Raw genomic sequence first — 9,072 nt, forward strand, 5'->3', positions numbered from 1 at the left:
AACCAATTTTCTTTGTCTTCGTCTTTATGAAATAGAAGATTGAAGCTCCTGGGTCCAAAATGATTGCTACATCTGAGTAAGGGTTTATGTGCGGGTTTTGTCCAATCAAGGATCAATATACAAGTGTATAGGGTAAGATTTATAAGCGCAATAAACGCCAAAAGTATGAGAAAAAAATAGATTTGTTTGCCTTGGCACCACAACGATCCAAATATCGAAAAAAGTAGGACAAATAAAACAACTAAAAAATGTACCTCGGTTTCGTAATGACAAACAAAACCAGCGATTGCAAATTCCAATTGAGGAAAATTTAATGATCAAAATTATAAAAAAAAAATTTGTAACAATGGAAACGATGAAAAATACCAAAGCAAACACTTGCAAGAAAAAAAATTAAACTAAGTGCTCCGAACACATTCTACCTACTATCCATAACATGGCATGTTGACTATGAAAAGTGCAGATTGCAAATATCTTTCAGATAAACTCTTCGTCAAAATTGAGCGTGAACCTCGCCATTAAGATGTTCATAGTAAATTAGTAACTTGTTTAAGTAGAAGTGAAAATTAAACTTGTAACTTGTAACTTTGACATATGCCTGGCGTCGCCGCCTCTCCCAGGATTTAGTCAACTGTCGTGAGGATGCGTCCCTGGTAGACACTATCAGGGACGTTTCTCCACTACTTTGTTGCCATCGCGCTGGGCCGCGACATATGCCAAACAATGTGGTGGATTTTGTGGATTGGGGGGGTTGTGGGGGGGCGGCTAACTGGGTGTTATCCGACCCGAACGGGTACGCCCACAGCTTCGCCACTGGTATTCTGCCTTAGAGGGAACTCTGCTTTCTAGTGATAGCTTCTTCTCCGGGCGTTCATTGGCTTCCGATGTTCCTATCCTTTGGTCTCGTTCCCTTCCCTGTTTTCCCTCGTGTTAGGCTCTTTTTATTGTTGTCCTCTCCCCGCATTACTTTCTGTCCCCTTTTCCTCCTCCCCTTGGCTACTTGTCCTTGTGGCTGATTATTCCTCCACCTCCAGTATTCTTCTGCTTTCTTTCTTCCTTTGATGTTTGTCTCTGCTATTCTCTCCCATCTTCTCATGGTAATCCCCGAGACCTCTACCGTTTGGTTTATGGTGGTGTTCCATGTTTGGCAGGGTCGGCCTACCTTCCGTTCCGAGGCACATAGAATCTTGGCAGCCCGAATGATATGGTCTTTGTTCCTCCTGTTGGTATGTCCCCAGTATCTCATCTGCCTCATCTTCAGTCTCCTGGCAATCGTCTTTCCCTCTAATAGTTCTCTTCTCTGCTTTCCTGTGAGGTTGCTGTTTTCCTCAGTATCCTGAGTGCCTTCCACTCTGCCCTCCTCAATGTTCGTCTGTTGCTCTTTGTTGGCGCTGAAGTGTTAATTCCGTATAAGATTGTCGGTGCTACGATCGTGTTGTAAATCATCATTTCAACCTGTCCGGTATTTTCTTCGCTCGTATGAAGTTCCAGATTCCGTGTGCGATTCTGAATGCGTTGGTTATTCTGTCTTTCACTGCGTTGTGCCTGCTGAGGGTGCTGCTTATGTACTTACGTTCCCATAAACTCGAAATTAAATTAAACTGTATGATTTAGCAATCCCTTGTTAAGCGTAACTGTATGCTAAAATTGAAGTGTGAAAAAAATCGAAGTTTGGATTAAAGGTCCGGACCGATAAAGGTAAACTATTGTCAACAACCAAAAGGTTACGAAATGATGCCACGAAGAACCAAAGCTAGATTCATAATTGTGCGGAAGGAACGGGAACCCGTAGAAAATGCATAAAGCTAATGTATTAGAATTCGCTTATGGTATGGTAACAAATTAACCAGAGGTAGTCAAAAAGTAATTTTGGTAAAGGCTATACTATTTGTTGATAGACCACGGATTAACAGAAAAGGTATATCTTCCGAAATGAAAATTGGACAACATAAATGTGTTACTGTCAGAAGAAAAAAAAAATGATGAATGCCATATCGGCCACGTACTAATGAAAAATTTAGTCAAATGTTTTGAATATTACATTGATTTATTGGGTAATATAGAAAATTGGTTTTCTTGCGGTAAGTAGTTCCCGCAACGTCTATTTTAAACCAAAAAAGATCTATCGCTCTAACGCTAACCATTAGATTATAAATTTTAAGCATACTTTTTGGTAGTAGCAATTAAAATAATTTATGAGTCAATAAAAGTCGTAACTTTCCATTTAGTGCCGAATGATAAAGAATCTTAGTATCTATAATCTTTTAATTCCGATCGAGGGCAATTTTTCGAATAAATTTTCTTATTCGCGCAGCAAACGGAGACGATAAAGAAATAATAATGGTGTCGTGACCTTCGGCAAAACATTAGGATTTCGAGATAAAGTAGCTGTAAATGCTCCACATACCATATTCAAGCACATCACGAAACATGATCACGGAGTAAATGCCAATCGCATTAAAGGCGTAATAAATTTTGATTAGAATATAGCGGTAGTCTCGAAATGCATCCGCACTTCCGCTTCGCGGGTGAAAAATGAGATCGAACATAATCTAAGCTCGGTTTTCTATCGAAAACTTTCGAGTTTTCCACACATTCGTCTCCTTAACCGCGGGTGCCGTGGTAAGTGCCTATATTCAGGGCTGAAACAAATTTCCGCTATTCCTCGCAAACTGCAGTGCTTGTGACACTAATAGTCTATACTAAGGAAATATACCTTTTCATACTGCTGCCGTATATCACGCAGATATGATCCCTGAATATTTCCAACGTTAAGAAACTACCTGTTATTATATCAGCCACATAAATTTTTGTTAAATAAAGTTTTGTTCGGGGGCTCACAAACTTTTTCAAAATGAATTGTAGAGGTAAAACCAACTTCCTGCTCGTTACACCGCATCAGAACAATAATAAATGATGACATTTAATAAAACCCATCCGCTTTTTTCTGGATTACCCACAGCTAAAGTACCGCAATTTGTAGAGACGATCAAAATCTGCTTATATTTCCGGTTTTTCAATTTCGTTACAGGAAATGACTATTTAAAAACGGTGCGAAATGTCATACACGCCGGCGAATGGAACAAAAGAAATGCAAGTAATCCATCAGAAGCCGCTTTAGGAAAAGTGTGTTCAAACGAATGTTCTCCATTCTTGATCAGTGTCATTCGTTCTCAATTTGTTTACTTCGCAGTAACGTCTATAATCGCAGTCCACCAGTCTTTGTCACAACGATGCCCACATTTAATTTGATCCGCAGTTTTAGTCGATCAGTGTGCATCCAGTCGGATGAAAGAGAATGACGCTGATAATTATTATGGGATTCTGCTTTGAGCACTCTGCTATGCACAAATTGCAACATGTGAGTGAATTTATAAACGTTACCGAATTCTCTTACTACATTTTAATGATTGATTTTTTTGTCTTAGAACAGAAAAAAATAAAGGAATTTTAAAAACCTTCAAGGAAACTGTACATTTTTTTTGGAATCGTTAGAGAATCATAAATTTAGGTTTGAAGCTTGTTCTATTTTAACACTACTATCTAAGGTCAATATTATTGCTTATAATCCTATATTCATTTCAAAGTTGGTATACGGTCGCCTTTATGGTTTGAAATTTATGTAACGGTTATGGAAATGGTTGTCATATGTTTATTTCTCGGTTTATTTTTTAATTTAAAACTGAGAGTTATGTCTGTGTAACTGGAACCATGATTTTCGTGAGAAACCTTTTTATTCCTCAATCATCGATTGTTTTAAAAAGATCTGTCAACTATTACTCAAACTTGGGATATACGGGGGTTCTTCAACGTGAACATAACGAATCCAAATCCGAAAACACATCCAACTTTAATTCTTGGTCGCAACACGAGAATGGTCAGAATTTCATTAAATTCGCTTCCCTTGCATAAAACTGGTAGAGCATCGCGCATGTCCAAATCCAATGTAGACCAAACACCGTCTGGCAGTTTCATGAATGGATAAGTAGTTTTCTAATGACAATAAATATAACGATTTTTTAGTTATCCTGTACCTCGTCCTGTACCAAGTACGACTACTTCATTCTTTTTTTAATTTTCGAAAAACTACGTTTGGTTTCGTTCTTAATTCTTTTTAGTACAACTGATTAGAAAGCTTAGCTTGAGAACATTATTCCAAAAACACCCTAAAACATTGAAAATGCGTTGATTCAATTTTTCTATGAAAAAAACGCAAATGTTAACACTTATAACGAAATTTAAGACCCGTCTTAAATGATTCGTTATGTGTCAAAATTTGCGTTTTTTTCATAGAAAAATTGAATTTTCAGATTTTGAAAAAAAAACTGTTTGTCCCCCTGCCACCGAAGTGTTGTTACAGGTCCATTTTTAGTTTAGTTTTGCGTTATTTATTTTGATTTTTAGGTTAGGAATTTGTTTATTTTGTTTTGAATTTCGTCTCATAGGCGTGACCATTCTCTTAAATCTCTTCTTGTTATTTCTTCGCTTCTTTCGATTCTTGTCTTTTTCTTATAATTTCATCTTCCTTCTCATAATCTAAACGCTTCTTCTTTCCTGACTGTTTTCACTCTTCTAATTTTCGAAGCTTATATGTATACTATTTGGTTCAATGTTACGCCTCTGACCAGCTTTCAGTGCCATCTTTTGTCAGTTCTTGTAAACTACGCTATTCTTTCCCGCTCTTTTCAAAAATCTATTCTTCTTTTCCCGCGAACATTTCATGTTCCTTATATTATTGGTATTACTGATCGTTTTTTTTCAAAATCTTCTACGTTTTCGTTTCCGTTTTGGATAATTGTCAATTCGATCGTGTGCTTGTGAGGTGCGGAATTTTTGCAGCCGCTATAATCCAATAATTTTGGGATTTCTACCCTCCTGAAATATACTCTACTTATCCCAAGGAATTAGTATTTCGTCCTTAGAAACCCTATTTTGGGGATTAAGAGTAGAGGAGAGGCACATTTGTATTTGTGATTTGCCATCTACTTACAACCAATATATATTTTACCCTTGCGTTACTTCACCTTCCACCAATTTAATTAAGCATACAAAATATGTATTGTCTCTACGTTTAAGGTCCACACCATCTTGTAAGTAGCCTTTTCGTGCTAGTGTTGCGTTGTAATTTGGGTCTTTGTTTTAGGGCCTTGTATTTTGAGTTTATTTCTTATCTATACCTGTTATACGTACCTACTAAGACTAAGAGATCTTCTCGTCCGTCGTATTTTTAACCTTGAGTCGTCCGTCTTCAGCCTTCGGTCGTCCGTTTTCAGTCCGCCGAACAACCACTGAAAAATTCAAAGGAGCCAGAACAGCTAAGCAATCTCCAAGTTACCTTTACTTATTTTATTACCTAAAAAAACCGTTAAGTTTAATTTTAAAAAAACCATTACATTAATTCTGCCACCCTACATCAGATTAAGTAATTGGTCAAGTTTTATTGTGTCTTACTGTGAGACGAGATCTCGTACCGATTTTTTCTTTTTGCCGTTATCATAATCATTCTCCCTACAATATCTGTTTTAGTTCTTGATTTCCCTGAATAAATACTTTTTTTCCCGCTATTTTCCTCTATTTCTCTTCTTTATAGTTCTACCCTTCGCCCTGCATTTCCAGACCAACAGGAGCAGGTTTCTAGTTTTTCCTGTACGGCTTGGAATTACCGAAAAATTAGTGGCGCCTAAATTTTCTGAGCATATTTCTTCCAGTATCGTTGAACCACCCATCCCACCGAGAGCAGCTGGAGCCGCAGAGCTGGATTTCATTCGAGATTTCTTTATTTTCTTTCAGTTTTCTTCGTCACAGGGTTTGCCATACCTACTTTATTGTTATTGTTACATGATTTAAATAACTTCGCACAGTATTTTCATTTGTATATAAGACATAGTGCCATGCTGGGTGCCATGTTTGTACTGAACTAAAGGCGCATGTTATGAGTAAATCGACACTTTTCTAGTTACTCGATAATAATCTAAATTTGTCACATTGATTTTCTCGTGTAGATGTAATCTCTAAATTGTGTTTTTCAATTGAATTCTGGGCGAACAAAATTGGTATTATCAAAAAACAACGAATGAATAAATAATTAAAATTACATACGTAGGGTTAACCGATGTTGAGAAAAAGTCGAGGAAAAAGTAAAACAGATTTCATCACTTTTCTTCTATTTATTTGCATTCCGGCTATTTTTGCCAGGAAACAACAGTCCCAGTGTATTGTTTGTCGCGAAACTAACAACCTTCGTACCAAAAATAAACTATTCTTCTGTACAGATTTGATCAACGTTTGGTTCCTGTCTCGGTTCCTGTATTAGACACAAAGAGTAGATCGTATTCTGTTGATATCTGGCTAAGGGTGTTTGGCATGCGATCATCTTCAAATCCCCATTGAAACCCATACAGGATTCGCACCCTTCCGTCAACATAAAATAGTGTAAGCAATTTATCGATAACATACCTGAGTAAATTTAAATAAAAGAATGTTTACCGGCATTATACAATTAGCATTTTATGCTTAGTGGAACGCAGCTCGTTATTGTTGACGGTATGAATGTAAGTCATGAAATAGTTACGGTAAAATAACAACTACAAAGTTATTATAGATTATAGTATACCTGATTTATTACCCCGCTACTGACGACTTTGGTGTTCGCTTTTGATTCGATATTTAAATTTTACGATCACTCTAATCCATAGTTGTCCTCTGCTATGAATAGATCTGGGTACATTACCATAAATAGTTAACCGTTCACAGCTATAAAATTATTTCCTTTGTTTGGATTGAATTGAAAACGAGATCTGAGATTAGGGGTGGGCTAATTTGAATGGTTGATAATTCATTAATGAGCGATATCGATAAAGCAAACAATAAAAGAGGGAGGATTCGCTAATCGATAAAATAATTGGCCAAGTACATAATCTTTATCGAGTTAATAACGAGAACGATCGATAAACCGAAAGATTACCACAATATGTGATGCCGTTTTAGTGTCATTATTTACGAAATCTTTGTGAAAATAACTAATAAAAGTGGACCAGTGATAGATCCCTGTGGATGCGAGATGTTAGTGACCAAGAAATTATAACGCGATTCCATTTTTGATGCCGTCGGCAATCGAATTTGCTTAAAACTGATAAACAAGCACATAAGTTGGGTAATAGTGAACATTTGAACCAACGAAGGATCGTGTATCTTTGCATAAATTAGTAATTTGGCAGCAGCTTTGATATACTGCAGATCTGCATTCATTATTTTCCTACCGATGGACGGCCTCGTTTCATTTCAATCTCTACATCGACCGATTGATAGATATCTGGGTAAACTTTGAAGGCAGTCAAAGTTTTAGAAGTAGCTCGGAACTTTTTTATAATATTTATTCATTATGTAGATCAAATCAGGAGTATCCGTTAGTTAAAGTGGCTCGTGTAGTGCATTTGGGTGTATTTAGATTAACGAGCCAGCATCTCCTGGCTCGGACGGATTGAATTTCGGTGAATGTCTAACTTTAAAAAGTTGGAACGTCTGGAGATGGAAAGTTAAGAAAGCTATTCGATCGCGCAAATTTCAATCACTGAACGTGATAGTTCCAGAACGAGAGGAGATTGCATCCCAGCGCAATAATATCGGAGCTGAACTAAATTATTTTTTCATTACTACCTGGTTAAATCGAGTCAAGGTATTGGGTTCAACAAATTACAGTGACCGTGATCGTGTGCGGGGTCGTTGCCTAATGTCGATATCTCATGAATTGAGCGTCCCGCTATCGTGAGCCCTCGCGTCGGAGGGCATGACGTTTGCCACCCACAAGAGATATGTACAATAAATCCATATTTCCGAAGTCGGTCTTTGTTGCTTTGTGGGAACTACAGATTGGCGATCTCCGCTTGCAAACAGGTGACCTTTAAGGGTAACTGGATATGACACAACCACGTATTGTTCACGAGTCAATGATATCTTGATACAGATTCACAATTACTACAACCAGTTCATGAGGTAACAATAAGAACAATAACGATTTTCATGGTTCTTGTGCGCCAACAAAAATAATAAACATCACTTTATCGCAAATTGAACAAGAGCATCTTTCAGTAAGATTTCAAGGTAAATGATTACGCAACGTCACCGTCTTTTATAAAGAATCGTCTCTCACATCGACTTTCAATACAGGTCTTAATTGTTATTCTTCACTTTCATGAATGCTTTTGTGTATATAAAATAAATCCAACCCTACCGACAAAAAAACCTCATTCCTACTTCATCACTTATACAAATAAATCCTCATGGCATTTTTACTTCAAATTAACGAATACATTGAGGACGACTATCTTAAATAAACGCTTCACTCTGGTTATATGTAAAATTAACAACAAGATGGTCCATTTAGACAGCTGTGTGGGAAAAAGGTACCTACCAAGTATCTTTCTTGGAAATATCACATGAAATTATTTACACCAAAGTGGACTACTTATCCCTGGGAAAGTTTATCTTAATTTGGTTCATTATCAGCACCATCTAATTGAAAATGATCATTCTTTGATAAATATTATTATTGTGTTGAACTTAGGAATTCTGCTTATCGTTCAAGATATAGCCTCCCGACACTTATCTAATTAGTTTGGGATGACAGGGTATAATAATATGGTTTCGGATTCTTAGATACTATTTATTATTATTTTTATTTAGTGGAGTAAATAAGAAAGAATAAACCGAATAGATTCAAGCGTTTGCCAGAGACAGAGAGGTGTGACCCAACGGGGTCTTTGGATTTGACCCATTTTCAATAGGCTTGTTACATGTGGCATATAGTAGGGTGACCATAATTTTTCAACAAGAAAAAAGTACATTTATAATTTATAAGGGAATGCACTGCTAAAGCTAATACTCTAGGAAATTTTTCTGGTCACAATTTTACGAATCTAATCAAACAGTAAGAAAACAAAGTTTTTTTTTATCAAACATAGGTACATAAATTATGTGTCTTTATATGTATATATAAATTTTAAAAGTTAATTTTCTTCCGACGTTCCTGCCTGAACATTTTAATCATCATTTTGGTACCAGTCGTACTTTTTG

Source organism: Photinus pyralis, unplaced genomic scaffold (genome assembly GCF_008802855.1).
Source record: "Photinus pyralis isolate 1611_PpyrPB1 unplaced genomic scaffold, Ppyr1.3 Ppyr1.4_LG4, whole genome shotgun sequence".
NCBI classification, from domain to species: domain Eukaryota; kingdom Metazoa; phylum Arthropoda; class Insecta; order Coleoptera; family Lampyridae; genus Photinus; species Photinus pyralis.